This window comes from Oncorhynchus masou, chromosome 13 (assembly GCF_036934945.1).
Source record: "Oncorhynchus masou masou isolate Uvic2021 chromosome 13, UVic_Omas_1.1, whole genome shotgun sequence".
NCBI classification, from domain to species: domain Eukaryota; kingdom Metazoa; phylum Chordata; class Actinopteri; order Salmoniformes; family Salmonidae; genus Oncorhynchus; species Oncorhynchus masou.
In genome coordinates this window covers 10891568-10905647 of record NC_088224.1, presented here as the reverse complement: position 1 = coordinate 10905647, position 14080 = coordinate 10891568, and the positions used below count along the sequence as shown (strand labels likewise).

At 45.6% G+C, this 14080-nt stretch overlaps 1 pseudogene; it reads right to left on the bottom strand.

Annotated features, from left to right (window-relative positions):
• Nucleotides 1-1043: 1043 nt before the first annotated feature.
• LOC135551720 (enhancer of filamentation 1-like) overlaps nt 1044-14080 on the bottom strand; it is a 56843-nt pseudogene continuing 43806 nt past the window's right edge.

Here is a 14080-nt window from a genome sequence, read left to right as displayed (position 1 = left end):
AAGTCCCCCTGTAACCCCTAACCCACCCCATAAAGGAAGTTCCACAGGCTAACTAAAGATAATTCCCAGATCAGTAGGACGTGTTAAGTAACCCCTAACCCACCCCATAAAGGAAGTTCCACAGGCTAACTAAAGATAATTCCCAGATCAGTAGGACGTGTTAAGTCCCCCTGTAACCCCTAACCCACCCCATAAAGGAAGTTCCACAGGCTAACTAAGGCTGAACATTTGGCATGGATGGGCACCTTTCCACTGGCCCTATCCCACTTACCATGAAATCCTTTTATCCCTGTCTTTCACCGTCCCCTCTGAGGCTTAGGTGGTATCCTCATTTAATATGACATGTAATGGTTCCTTCTGATACGGCCTACAATGAGGCTCCAACCCAGGACCTCTGCCTCGCAGAGCACACGTGACCACCCTCCTGAAGCATCTTACCAGTCGACGCTACGTGAAAAGCTAATTATTCACTGGCTCCATGCCATGCTACATGAGCATCCGAGAGGATATAAGAGAAGAGACGACTTATCTTGATGTTAACATATGATCTGCCATATCAGTTAGGATGGTGACGTGATCTGCTATACATCCGTTATGATGTTAACATATGATCTGCTATACATCCGTTATGATGTTAACATATGATCTGCTACATCATAACATGAGCTGTTTACTATCCGGTCATGTAATATCAATTTAATTTATTTCAAATCACTGCGCCCAGTTCTGGGTGAATGTGAAAGATACCAGGCTTTGGCTGTGAGTTTCAGTGTTGTTGCCAATATTGTGTACAAGGCCAGCCATTCAGGTCTCTAGTTACTGTTATCCAGGCAAACATGTCCGACAGAGGTGTGTGTGTGTGTGTGTGTGTGTGTGTGTGTGTGTGTGTGTGTGTGTGTGTGTGTGTGTGTGTGTGTGTGTGTGTGTAATAACATAAGTGAGATTTAACAAGGCTTGGTTATGTCATGTGCAGTGTCTGACAACAGAGTGGCGCCCGCTAGTCTTCTAGCAGTTAACGCACTTTATAAAAAAAGACACAGTCATATGGGTAAGAACAGTCCTTTACTTTGTCTGTTGAGAGCCCTGCCCCCTTTTCAACACAAGAGTGCGACATCAAACGATTTGCACAAAGCACTGGCGCCATTTCCAGCAGTAGGGTGCGTCAACAATCTACAGGTAAAAAAACAACAAAAGGATGTCATCATCATTAGGTGCTTTATAATATATGAAACGGGAATGTTACGAAAATATGTCCAAATCACCCTAAAAAGACACATATATCTTATCTATATATTTATATCATAATTAAATATAGTACCCGTCAAAAGTTTGGACACACCTACACATTCAAGGGTTTTTCCTTTATTTTTACTATTTTCTACATGGTAGAATACATCAAAACTATGACATAACACATATCATGTAGTAACCAAAAAAGTATTAAACAAATCTAAATATATTTTATATTTATATTTTGATGACAGCTTTGCAAACTCTTGGCATTCTCTCAACCAGCTACACCTGGAATGCTTTTCCAACAGTCTTGTAGGAGTTCCCACATATGCTGAGCATTTATTGTCTGCTTCTCCTTTACTCTGTGGTCTAACTCATCCCAAACGATCTCAATTGGGTTGAGGTCAGGTGATTGTGGAGGCCAGGTCATCTGATGCAGCACTCCATCACTCTCCTTCTTGGTCAAATAGCCCTTACATAGCCTGGATGTCACGTTGGCATGAATGACTCGGGAGAGAGACGCAGCAATGCGTACGTTTTTTTTAATTAAGCACCAAATTACGGCGTGCCATGTAAAGACATGGGGACAAAGACGAAACAAACACTTAACAAAAAGACAGATTTGAAACCCAAACAAAAGAGCAAGGAGTACCTGATGGACTGTCGTTTCTCTGTGCTTATTTGAGCTGTTCTTGCCATAATATGGACTTGTTTTTTTTACCAAATAGGGCTATCTTTTGTATAACACCCCTATCTTGGCTCAAATGCATTAAAGAAAGAAATTCCACAAATGAACTTTTAACAAGGCAAACCTGTTACTTGAAATGCATTCCAGGTGACTACCTCATGAAGCTGGTTGAGAGAATACCAAGAGTGTGCAAAGCTGTCATCAAGGCACAGGGTGGTTACTTTCAAGAATCTCACATATAGAATATATTTTGATTTGTTTAACACATGATCCCATGTGTGTTATTTCATAGTTTTGATGTCTTCACTATTATTCTACAATGTAGAATATAGTAAAAAGGTAGGTGTATCCAAACTTTTGACTGGTACTGTATATAAAAACATTCTACACAAAAATAGAGCCAAATATGTACAGAACAGCCCCCCCCAAAAAACTCTTAAGATTAACAACGAGCAATATACATATATAGATATATACGGTATATACACATAGGATGCTATGGTGCAATAGAAGGGATCAGGTAGTGACAACACAAACAATCACAAAGCAGCCATCTGCAGCAGCTGTTCTTTGAACTGTTGAGCGTGGTGTGAGAGATCTGTGACTCTGTCCACCATGTCCTGAACAGCGGCTGTGTTGGGGTAGTGCAACGCGGCCGTCTTAGTGGCTCCCACCACAGTCTTCAGCAGGTCGCAAAGCACATTGCTAGAGTTCATCACCCGGTTGGCCACCTCAGGCGTGGCTGCCTGCCTGGACAGAGTGTCCCCAATAAATACCAGTTTGTGAGTGCTGAGGATGACAAACTTGCTGTGTGCCACAAAGATGCGGGGCGGCTGGCCAGCGCCCACGCAGCCGAAGAAAGCGTCCACGGCCTTGAGCAACGTGACAAAGTGCTGCTGGCACTGCTCTGCGTAGAAGCCCAGCAGCTGACGGTCCCGCCCACACAGCTGGGCCCTGCCTCCTGTCAGGGAGGGGGAGGGAGAGGAGGAGGAGTCTGAGGGGGAGGAGGAGGGGCCTGTTGGGGAGGAGGAGGGGCCTGTCGGGTGCTGGTGGGAGACCCACTGTGTGATGTCGTTCTCCACTGGTTTGATCACCTCTTGCTCCAATTGCTTGAACTGGTTCATCTGTGAAGGTTGAAAGAGAGTGGATATTTCTTTCTTTATATTTACACAAACTAGTTAAGGATTGTGGCGAGACGGGATACTGAACTATCTCGCACACAATAAACATGATGAAAATACATCCAACCTGTCAATTCCATCAAATTAGTATAAAACAGAAGGAATTATCATAATTTTTCCATAGAGAGCGTAACATTAACATTAAAGTAATGGAGGATTACAGGAGTGAAAAGGTTAATCTCCTCTTCTATGTATGTGTGCCCTGAGGCCTGCCTGGTGGGCTGCTCTGTCAGAGGGAGATAGATGTTCATGCAGTACATGTTGGCGCTGCTTTGTTCTAGGTACCTTCTATGAACCCATGCTAGAAAGGTCATCCACTGCGTGTTTCATTGAATCATGTTTGTTCCATAAATGATGTGATTAGTACAAAACAGAGAAGAACAGAACAGAGAAGAACAGAGCAGAACAGAGACAAACAGAACAGAACAAAGGAGAACAGAACAGAGAAGAACAGAACAGAGAAGAACAGAACAGAGAAGAACAGAACAGAGCAGAGACAAACAGAACAGAGAAGAACAGAACAGAGAACCTACTGGGCACAGATGTCAATTCAACATCTTTTCCAAGTTATGTTCAACGTGATTTCATTGAAATGACGTGGAAAAAACTTGGATTCAACCATTGTCTGCCCAGTGGGACGCCGCCAAACTTACCCTAGTAAAACTGACTATCCTACCGATCCTCGACTTCGGCGATGTCATCTACAAAATAGCTTCCAATACTCTACTCAGCAAACTGGATGCAGTTTATCACAGTGCCATCCGTCTTGTTACTAAAGCACCTTATACCACCCACCACTGCGACCTGTATGCTCTAGTCGGCTGGCCCTCGCTACATGTTCGTCGCCAGACCCACTGGCTTCAGGTCATCTACAAGTCTATGCTAGGTAAAGCTCCTCCTTATCTCAGTGCACTGGTCACGATGGCAACACCCACCCGTAGCACGCGCTCCAGCAGGTGTATCTCACTGATCATCCCTAAAGCCAAAACCTCATTTGGTCGCCTTTCCTTCCAGTTCTCTGCTGCCTGCAACTGGAACGAATTGCAAAAATCTCTGAAGTTGGAGACTTTTATCTCCCTCACCAACTTTAAACATCTGCTATCTGAGCAGCTAACCAATCGCTGCAGCTGTACATAGTCCATCAGTATATAGCCCACCCAATTTACCTACCTCATCCCCATACTGTTTTTATTTTATTTACTTTTCTGCTCTTTTGCACACCAGTACCTCTACCTGTACATGTTCATCTGATCATTTATCACTCCAGTGTTAATCTGCTAAATTGTAATTATTCACTTCTATGGCCTATTTATTGCCCAACTCCTCATGCCTTTTGCACACAATATATATAGATTATTTTCTTTCCTACTATGACTTTATTGACTTGTTTATTTTTTATTGTTTACTCCATGTGTAACTCTGTGTTGTTGTCTGTTCACACTGCTATGCTTTATCTTGGCCAGGATACCTGTTCTCAACTAGCCCCCCTGGTTAAATAAAGGTGTTCTCAACTAGCCTACCTGGTTAAATAAAGGTGTTCTCATCTAGCCTACCTGGTTAAATAAAGGTGAAAAGAAAATAAGAACAAAGCAGAACAGAACAGAGAAGAGAAGAGAGAAAAAAACCTTTACCTGTTCCTGTCCCAGCTGCACCTTGCTCTGTTTAATGATGTTCTCTTTCTCCAGGAGCTCTTTCTGTTGACGCTCAAAGTCCTCTTTTCCCTGAGAAGGAACAAGAGTGTGAGAACTCAACTAAGAAAGCAGACTTAAACATAAGGGTGGCTACATACAGTACATAGGGTAGCTACATACATAGGGTAGCTACATACATAGGGTAGCTACATACATAGGGTAGCTACATACAAGATAGCTACTTTTACATAGGATAGCTACAACAAGGGTGAGAACTACATACATAAGATAGCAGACATACATAGGGTAGCTACATACATACAGGGTAGCTACATACATAGGGTAGCTACATACATAGGGTAGCTACATACATAGGATAGCTACATACATAGGGTAGCTACATACATAGGGTAGCTACATACATAGGGTAGCTACATACATAGGATAGCTACATACATAGGATAGCTACATACATAGGGTAGCTACATACATAGGATAGCTACATACATAGGGTAGCTACATACATAGGGTAGCTACATACATAGGGTAGCTACATACATAGGGTAGCTCGAGCGCACCCGGCAAAGTATTCCGACCCTTCTCTTTTGCACATTGTGTTACGTTACAGCCTTATTCTAAAATGTTGATTTTTCCCCCCTCATCAATCTACACGCAATACCCCATAATGGGAAAGCAAAAACAGGTTTTTAGAAATGTTTGCTAATTTATATTTAAAAAAAATAAAGTATTCAGTATTCAGACCCTTTGCTATGAGAATCAAAATTGAGCTCAGGTGCATTCTGTTTCCATGATCATCCTTGAGATGTTTCTACAATTTGATTGGAGTTCACCTGTGGTCAATTCAATTGATTGGACATGATTTGGAAAGACACAGACTTGTCTATATAAGGTCCCAGAGTTGACAGTGCATGTCAGAGCAAAAACCAAGCCATGAGGTCGAAGGAATTGTCCGTAGAGCTCAGAGACAAGATTGTGTTGAGGCACACATCTGGGGAAAGGTACCAAAAAAGTTCTGCAGCATTAAAGGTCTTCAAGAACACAGTGGCCTCCATCATTCTTAAATGGCAGAAGTTTGGAACCACCAAGACTCTTCCTAGAGCTGGCCGGCTGGCCGCCCGGCAATCAGGGGAGGGGGCCTTGGTCAGGGAGGTGACCTTTATGGTAGAGTGGCCAGACGGCCTTTATGGTAGAGCCAGACGGAAGCCACTCCTCAGTAAAAGGCACATGACAGCCCACTTGGAGTTTGAAATAACATTTTATGGTCTGATGAAACCAAGACTGAACTATTTGTCCTGAATGCCAAGCGTCACGTCTGGAGGAAACCTGGCACTACTACTAAGCTGAAGCATGGCGGGGGCAGCATCATGCTGTGGGGATGTTTTTCAGCGGCAGGGACTGGAGGACTAGTTAGGATCGAGGGAAAGATGAACTGAGCAAAGTACAGAGAGACATGCTCATACCTGAGAAGATTCGAGGCTGTAATCGCTGCCAAAGGTGCTTTAACAAAGTACTGAGTAAAGGGTCTGAATTCTTATATACCACCAGATCCTCCAAGGGTCAATACGGGTCAACCTTCCAAGGGTCAATAAGGGTCAACCTTCCAAGGGTCAATAAGGCAGCAACACACCTTAGAAGCTGTAAAGGAATTTCACATCCAAGCTCTCATACATACACCAGGGATCATGTCTTGACATGAGTGGCAAACATCTTACCTACAATGCCTTGCAAAAGTATTCACCCCATTGGAATTTTTCCTATTTTGTTGCATAACAACCTGTAATTTAAATGGATTTTTTATTTGGATTTCATGTAATGGACATACACAAAATAGTCCAAATTGGTGAAGTGAAATGAAAAAAATGACTTGTTTAAAATAATTCCCAAAACAATTATAGAAAGGAAAAGTGGTGCAGCATATGTATTCACCCCCTTTGCTATGAAGCCCCCAAATAAGATCTGGTGCAACCAATTACCTTCAGAAGTCACATAATTAGTTAAATTAAGTCCACCTGTGTGCAATCTAAGTGTCACATGATCTGTCACATGATCTCAGTAGATATACACCTGTTCTGAAAGGCTCCAGAGTCTGCAACACCCCTAAGCAAGTGGCACCATGTAGACCAAGGAGCTCTCCAAACAGGTCAGGGACAAAGTTGTTGAGAAGTACAGATCAGGGTTGGGTTATAAAAAAATATCCGAAACTTTGAACATCCCACAGAGCACCATTAAATCCATTATTAAAAAATGGAAAAAACATAGCACCACAACAAACCTGCCAAGAGAGGGCCGCCCACCAAAACTCACAGACCAGGCAAGGAGAGCATCAATCAGAGACCAAAGATAACCCTGAAGGTGCTGCAAAGCCCCACAGAGGAGATTGAAGTTTCTGTCCATAGGACCACTTTAAGCCGTACATTCCACAGATTTGGGCTTTATGGAAGAGTGGCCAGAAAAAAAGCCATTAAAGAAAAAAATAAGCAAACACGTTTGGTGTTCGCCAAAAGGCATGTGGGAGACTCCCCAAACATATGGAAGAAGGTACTCTGGTTAGATGAGACTAAAATTGAGCATCTTTTTTTTTTCAAGGAAAACACTGTCTGGTGCAAACCCAACACCTCTCATCACCCCGAGAACAACATCCCCACAGTGAAGTATGGTGGTGGCAGCATCATGCTGTGGGGATGTTTTTCATCGGCAGGGACTGGGAAACTGGTCAGAATTGAAGAAATGATGGATGGTGTTAAATACAGGGAAATTCTTGAGGGAAACCTGTTTCATTCTTCAAGAGATTTGAGACTGGGACAAAGGTTCACCCTCCAGCAGGACAATGACCCTAAGCATACTGCTAAAGCAACACTCGAGTGGTTTAAGGGGAAACATTTAAGCCCAGACCTCAATCCAATTGAGAATCTGTGGTATGACTTAAAGAATGCTGTACCCCAGCGGAACTCATCCAACTTGAAGGAGCTGGAGCAGTTTTGCCTTGAAGAATGGGCAAAAATCCCAGTGGCTAGATGTGCCAAGCTTATAGAGACATACCCCAATAGACTAGTTATACACTCTCAAGTTTTCTGTTTTTTGCCTTATTTCTTGTTTGTTTCACCCCCCCAAAATATTTAGCATCTTCAAAGTGGTAGGAATGTTGTGTAAATCAAATTATACAACCCCTCTCAAAATCAAAATTGAATTCCAGGTTTAAGGCAACAAAATAGGAAAAATGCTAAGGGGGTGAATACTTTCGCAAGCCTTTGTAGCTACCTTTTTTGTCTTAACTAGCTACCCTAAGTTGAATGCTCGACTGTACGTTGCTCTGGATTAGAGCATCTGTTAAATTACCAAAATGTAATGTAAATGTAACATCCAAGTGGTGAGTCAGAGTCAGAGTCAGAGTCGGGCTAGAGTCAGAGTCAGAATAGGTCATACCTGCAGATGGACGTAGTCATAGTCCTCCATCCAGCTCTTAACACACTTCTCACTATTGTTCATGTTGCCTTTGTCTTGGCTGGAGGGCACAGGAAAGGGCTTGGTGTGGCCCCTGTAGTTATCACTATCTGAGGGTGGAGAGGTTAGAGGGTGGACGACGGCCTCCTCGGGCGTACCACCCCTGGGGTAGGAGGACCCGTTCATGGTGGGTGCTCGTCTAAAAAGCAGCTCAGCATTACCCCCCACGGAGGAGGCCAGCTGCTTGGCATCGTCGGGCACCGTCCTGGACACCATGACAAAGCGATCCAGGTCGTCACTCTTGATCTGGTGCTTGGAGGCGCTGGAGATGGTCACGGTGTTGAGGGCCCAGCCGCAGTTCTCCAGGCTCTGGTAGGTCTGCAGGATGATCTGCTGGGAGTCCTCCAGCCTCGCCAGCTGCCTCCTTAGCTTACTGTGCAGGCTGGGGTCTGACAGGGCAGTGGCGTTGGCCGCAGCACCCCTCCCAAACACCACAAAGTCTCCCAGGGCTGCGCGCACCCGGTCTAGCACGGTGCGCACCTCGTTGGTATGGCGCTCCATGAAAGGGTAAGTCCTCCAGTGGGGGGAAGAGGCCAGGCTCTGCAGGGCCCCGACTGAGGCCTCTACCGCCTGCTGCTGGCGGCACAGCCTCTGGACGGCCTGGTCCACATCCAGGGCCAGTCGGCCCTCAGCGCTGGAGACCGTGGAGGTGGAGGAGGTGGACATGGAACTGTGTGTGGAGCCCGTACTGGAGAAGGACAGGCGATTCACCCCATCCGTCACGTCCCCCAGAGCAGGGGGGATGTCATATACGCCTTGGCCCTTCCCCCTGTCCCTCTCCTGGGGGGTGGAGCGGTGCTGGGAGGGGGGCTGCTGCATCCCCCTGGGGATGTCATACAGATCCCCCCGAGGCACCGCCCCAGAGAGCTGGTTGGAGGGGGGCGGCACGTCGTAGATTCCCTCGTTGTCATTGGCGACGGGGCGTTGGAGGTGGTGGGGGCCAATTGGCTGGGAACTGGGGGGGAAGTCATAGTTGGACTGGGGGGACAGGGAGGCTGAGGGCTTGGTAAAGGTGGGAGGGGGTACGTCGTAGATGCCCTCCTGTTGTTTGTGTTGTTTGAGAGGCTGGGGGAAATCGTAGTTCCCCTCCTGGGGGGCTGCGGTGTTCCAGCAGGGAGGCACAGAGTACACCTGTGGGGACAAGACAAACATTTGTTGAGTGCCTCAGACTACAGTAAGGAGGGCAGTAGACAGCGATTCAACCAACAATGCCTCATAGTTACAGACACACAGCTTACCTACATCAATATCATAGCTACAGACACACAGCTTAGCCATATCAATATCATAGCTACAGACACACAGCTTAGCCATATCAATATCATAACTACAGACACACAGCTTCGCCATATCAATATCATAGCTACAGACACACAGCTTCGCCATATCAATATCATAGTTACAGACACACAGCTTAGCCATATCAATATCATAGCTACAGACACACAGCTTAGCCATATCAATATCATAGCTACAGACACACAGCTTAGCCATATCAATATCATAGCTACAGACACACAGCTTCGCAATATCAATATCATAGCTACAGACACACAGCTTAGCCATATCAATATCATAGTTAGACACACAGCTTGGCCATATCAATATCATAGTTAGACACACAGCTTAGCCATATCAATGACAATCACACTTTGCATCACAATATTTTTGTCAGATATTGAGGAACCGAAAGTACTGTTTAGTTTCTGTTGATTCTATATGTGTTCATCTAAATATGGTGTATGTCTATTCCTCTATTTCTTCCCCCATGATAACTCCATATCAACTTGAATATGACAAGCACTATAAGCAATAAACAGCTAGACCGTTAAAACCAGTATTGTCCTGACAGAGTGGAAGAAGGATTGTGAGGTACAGTACATATCATGCAGCATTAAAGTGGAGTTGTATAAATAAAATGAGTGAGCTGTAAGTGATTTCACTCAGCCTTGAAATCCACTCCTGAACCCAAAATGTAATTAGGAGCATCACAAACAACGGGTTCTCACATATTTCTCACATTATTACAAAGCAACTGATGTCACTAAACCTTGACTGGTCCTGGACAGGCCTGGAACACTAGCTATTATGATGTCATTAAGCCTGCTGGCCCTGGATAGGCCTGGAACACTAGCTATTATGATGTCATTAAGCCTTCTGGCCCTGGATAGGCCTGGAACACTAGCTATTATGATGTCATTAAGCCTGCTGGCCCTGGATAGGCCTGGAACACTAGCTATTATGATGTCATTAAGCCTGCTGGCCCTGGATAGGCCTGGAACACTAGCTATTATGATGTCATTAAGCCTGCTGGCCCTGGATAGGCCTGGAACACTAGCTATTATGATGTCATTAAGCCTGCTGGCCCTGGATAGGCCTGGAACACTAGCTATTATGATGTCATTAAGCCTGCTGGCCCTGGATAGGCCTGGAACACTAGCTATTATGGTGTCATTAAGCCTGCTGGCCCTGGATAGGCCTGGAACACTAGCTATTATGGTGTCATTAAGCCTGCTGGCCCTGGATAGGCCTGGAACACTAGCTATTATGATGTCACTCAGCCTGGGCTGGTCCTGGACAGGCCCGGAAGTTAATATAAGACAACCCAGGTCAAGTCTCAAATGCTACCCTATTTCCTACATAGTGCACTACTTTTGGCCACTCCTTTCCACCACATCCCTATTGGCCCTGGTCAAAAGTATGCACTATATAGGGAATAGGGTGCTATTTGGTACATAGCCCAAGAGAAGTAATCATTTATTCATTGACTTTCCCTGCGAGAGAGAACACTATTTTGGCAGGCAACGCTTTCATTTAGGGAACTGCAAAGAAGCCATAAATATGATCACTTGACATATTATCCATTTATTACCAGGCAATTAAGAGGAAAACTAGGACCTGTATCAATAAACGCATAGTAACATTCTCCTGACTTAAACGGCTACCGCTTCCTACAGGCCTTCTGTATGCTGTCTCTCCATGTGAGCAGTGTTTCTGTGTGTAGTATGAGTGGTCCCAGACATACCCCTTGTGTGGATGGAGGGATATCGTAAACCCCTTGTGTCCGAGGGTCCATTTGAGTGGATGGAGGAATATCATAGATTCCTCCTTGGGGACGAGCATTCCCATGTTGTCTGGGAGAGTGTGAGCCCATCAGTTTCCCAGGAGGAATGTCATACACCTGGAAAACATGGAGACATTCCCAAATCAGGATACCATAGATGACATTACATTTACAAGGCAGAATTAGCTATGTGAAACACAGAGGCTGTGTCTGAAATTGCTTCCTGCTCCCTTCATAGTGTTTGGCCATGTCTCTGCACAGCTGCGTTTCATATACAGTAGTTAATTGCATACGGTGAAAGGTTCCATTTTGGAATAGTCCTGATGGATTGAAATAGGGATTGCTATAGACCGTGTGTAGTTGAGTGAGACACCTACCCCCTGTGGTCTCATTGGAGGAACGTCATAGAGGTCCTGTTGGTTATGCTGACCAGCGCTGTAGGCATAGGACTGCCCCACTCCTGTCGGGGTCACCACCTGTCCACACCAGGGGCGAGGCGGAAGAAACAAGACATGACAACAGGTTCATGACAGTTCCAACAGTGTTCGCCCTGCAGATGCTTAACCTCTATACCAGTCAGTCGGTTTGTTTCATGTTGTCATGCCAACGAGTGGCATGATGGCACAAACAGACTGGTACCCAGGCTACCAAGTAGTGGCATGATGGCACAAACAGACTGGTACCCAGGCTACCAAGTAGTGGCATGATGGCACAAACAGACTGGTACCCAGGCTACCAAGTAGTGGCATGATGGCACAAACAGACTGGTACCCAGGCTACCAAGTAGTGGCATGATGGCACAAACAGGCTGATACCCAGGCTACCAAGTAGTGGCATGATGGCACAAACAGACTGATACCCAGGCTACCAAGTAGTGGCATGATGGCACAAACAGGCTGGTACCCAGGCTACCAAGTAGTGGCATGATGGCACAAACAGACTGGTACCCAGGCTACCAAGTAGTGGCATGATGGCACAAACAGGCTGATACCCAGGCTACCAAGTAGTGGCATGATGGCACAAACAGGCTGATACCCAGGCTACCAAGTAGTGGCATGATGGCACAAACAGACTGGTACCCAGGCTACCAAGTAGTGGCATGATGGCACAAACAGACTGGTACCCAGGCTACCAAGTAGTGGCATGATGGCACAAACAGACTGGTACCCAGGCTACCAAGTAGTGGCATGATGGCACAAACAGACTGGTACCCAGGCTACCAAATGCTAGCCCCACATACTGTATATTCACCCTGTATGTCCTATGAGTTGATAATGTAGTCCCTGAGTCACTGTGACTCTAAACCTGCACATCTCTCCTGACTATCATAGCTGGGTCACATTCATTAGAGCACACAGTAGTAAAACGTTTTGCAGTGGAAAACAAAAACAGATGTTTCCTATTGGACATGTTCAAGTATTCTCCCCTCCCCTTCATGCCTTTCTCAGTCTGTTTTCTTACGTTTGGTGACTAGTGTATATGAATGACCCTATTCTCTGGTAGTGTCCCAAATTGCACCCTATACTACTTTTGACCAGGGCCAAAAGTAGTGCACTATATAAGTAATAGGGTTCGATTTGGGATGCAGACCCAGTCAGTCCTCTCCTTATGTGACCCTGCAGCAATAATAACGACTCAGACCAAATCAGTCCTGACTGTGCATGTCTCAGCTTACTCACAGAGCGCCCTCCAAACCCAACCATGTGATAAACAGAAGCCTGGCAAGCAAAGGGCCAATGATGTGGGAGAAGGCTAGATCCAACATTTCTCGCTATGGCCAGAAATGTCACAGGAAAGCCACGGAATGCGTCCCAAATGACACCCTATTCCCTATGTAGTGCACTGCTTTTGACCAGAGCTCAGCCAACAGGGCTGGGGCCAGAAACAACAAAAGAAAAAACGAAAGCCATGAAGTAGGGGACTGAGCTGTCATGAGGTGTGATGCTGCAAGTGAAAACAGACGTCCCAGGACACGGGTGTTACTTTGGGTCCTCGAGAGAGGAGAGACAAGAGAGAAACAGCCCAAAAAGGCAGTAATGCAGTGACAGCTTCCTCTAAATTAACATAAATATGGGTTGTATTTGTTGTATAAATCTTGCTGCTGCTGTGATGGCAAACTGTGGTATTTCACCTAATAGATATGGGATTTGTTTTATAATTATTTGTGGGTCTGTGTAATCTGAGGGAAAATCTCTCTCTGTCTCTCTGTCCCTCCCCCATCCCCCTCCATAGACACACAACCCACTAGCATCGCCACACTGGAACACGCAAGGTTCACTGACAGGGCTGGAAATCGGGACCCATACATACGCCTTCCAGTTACACCAACAGAGAGACTGCCTGTGAGGGGGTGCGTGTTGGTGGCAGGGAAGTCAGGCGCAGGAGAACGGGACCCATAAACGCCTTCCAGTTACACCAACAGAAGACTGCCTGTGAGGGGGTGCAAAATGTGGCAAAATAAGGAAAGTGGGACCCATACAACGCCTTCCAGTTACACCAACAGAGAGACTGCCATCTGTTACAATCAAAACAATAGGCGACAAGGACATGAGGGGAACAGAGGGACCCATACATACGCCTTCCAGTTACACCAACAGAGAGACTGCCTGTGAGGGGGTGCGTGTTGGTGGCAGGGAAGTCAGGCGCAGGAGAACGAACTTGGTATAAACGGAGTTCTTTAATAAATGCTGACAAAACTCCAAAATGTACAAAATAACAAAGTGGGTACAAAACCCGTCGCGCACCGACACTAAATAGCACA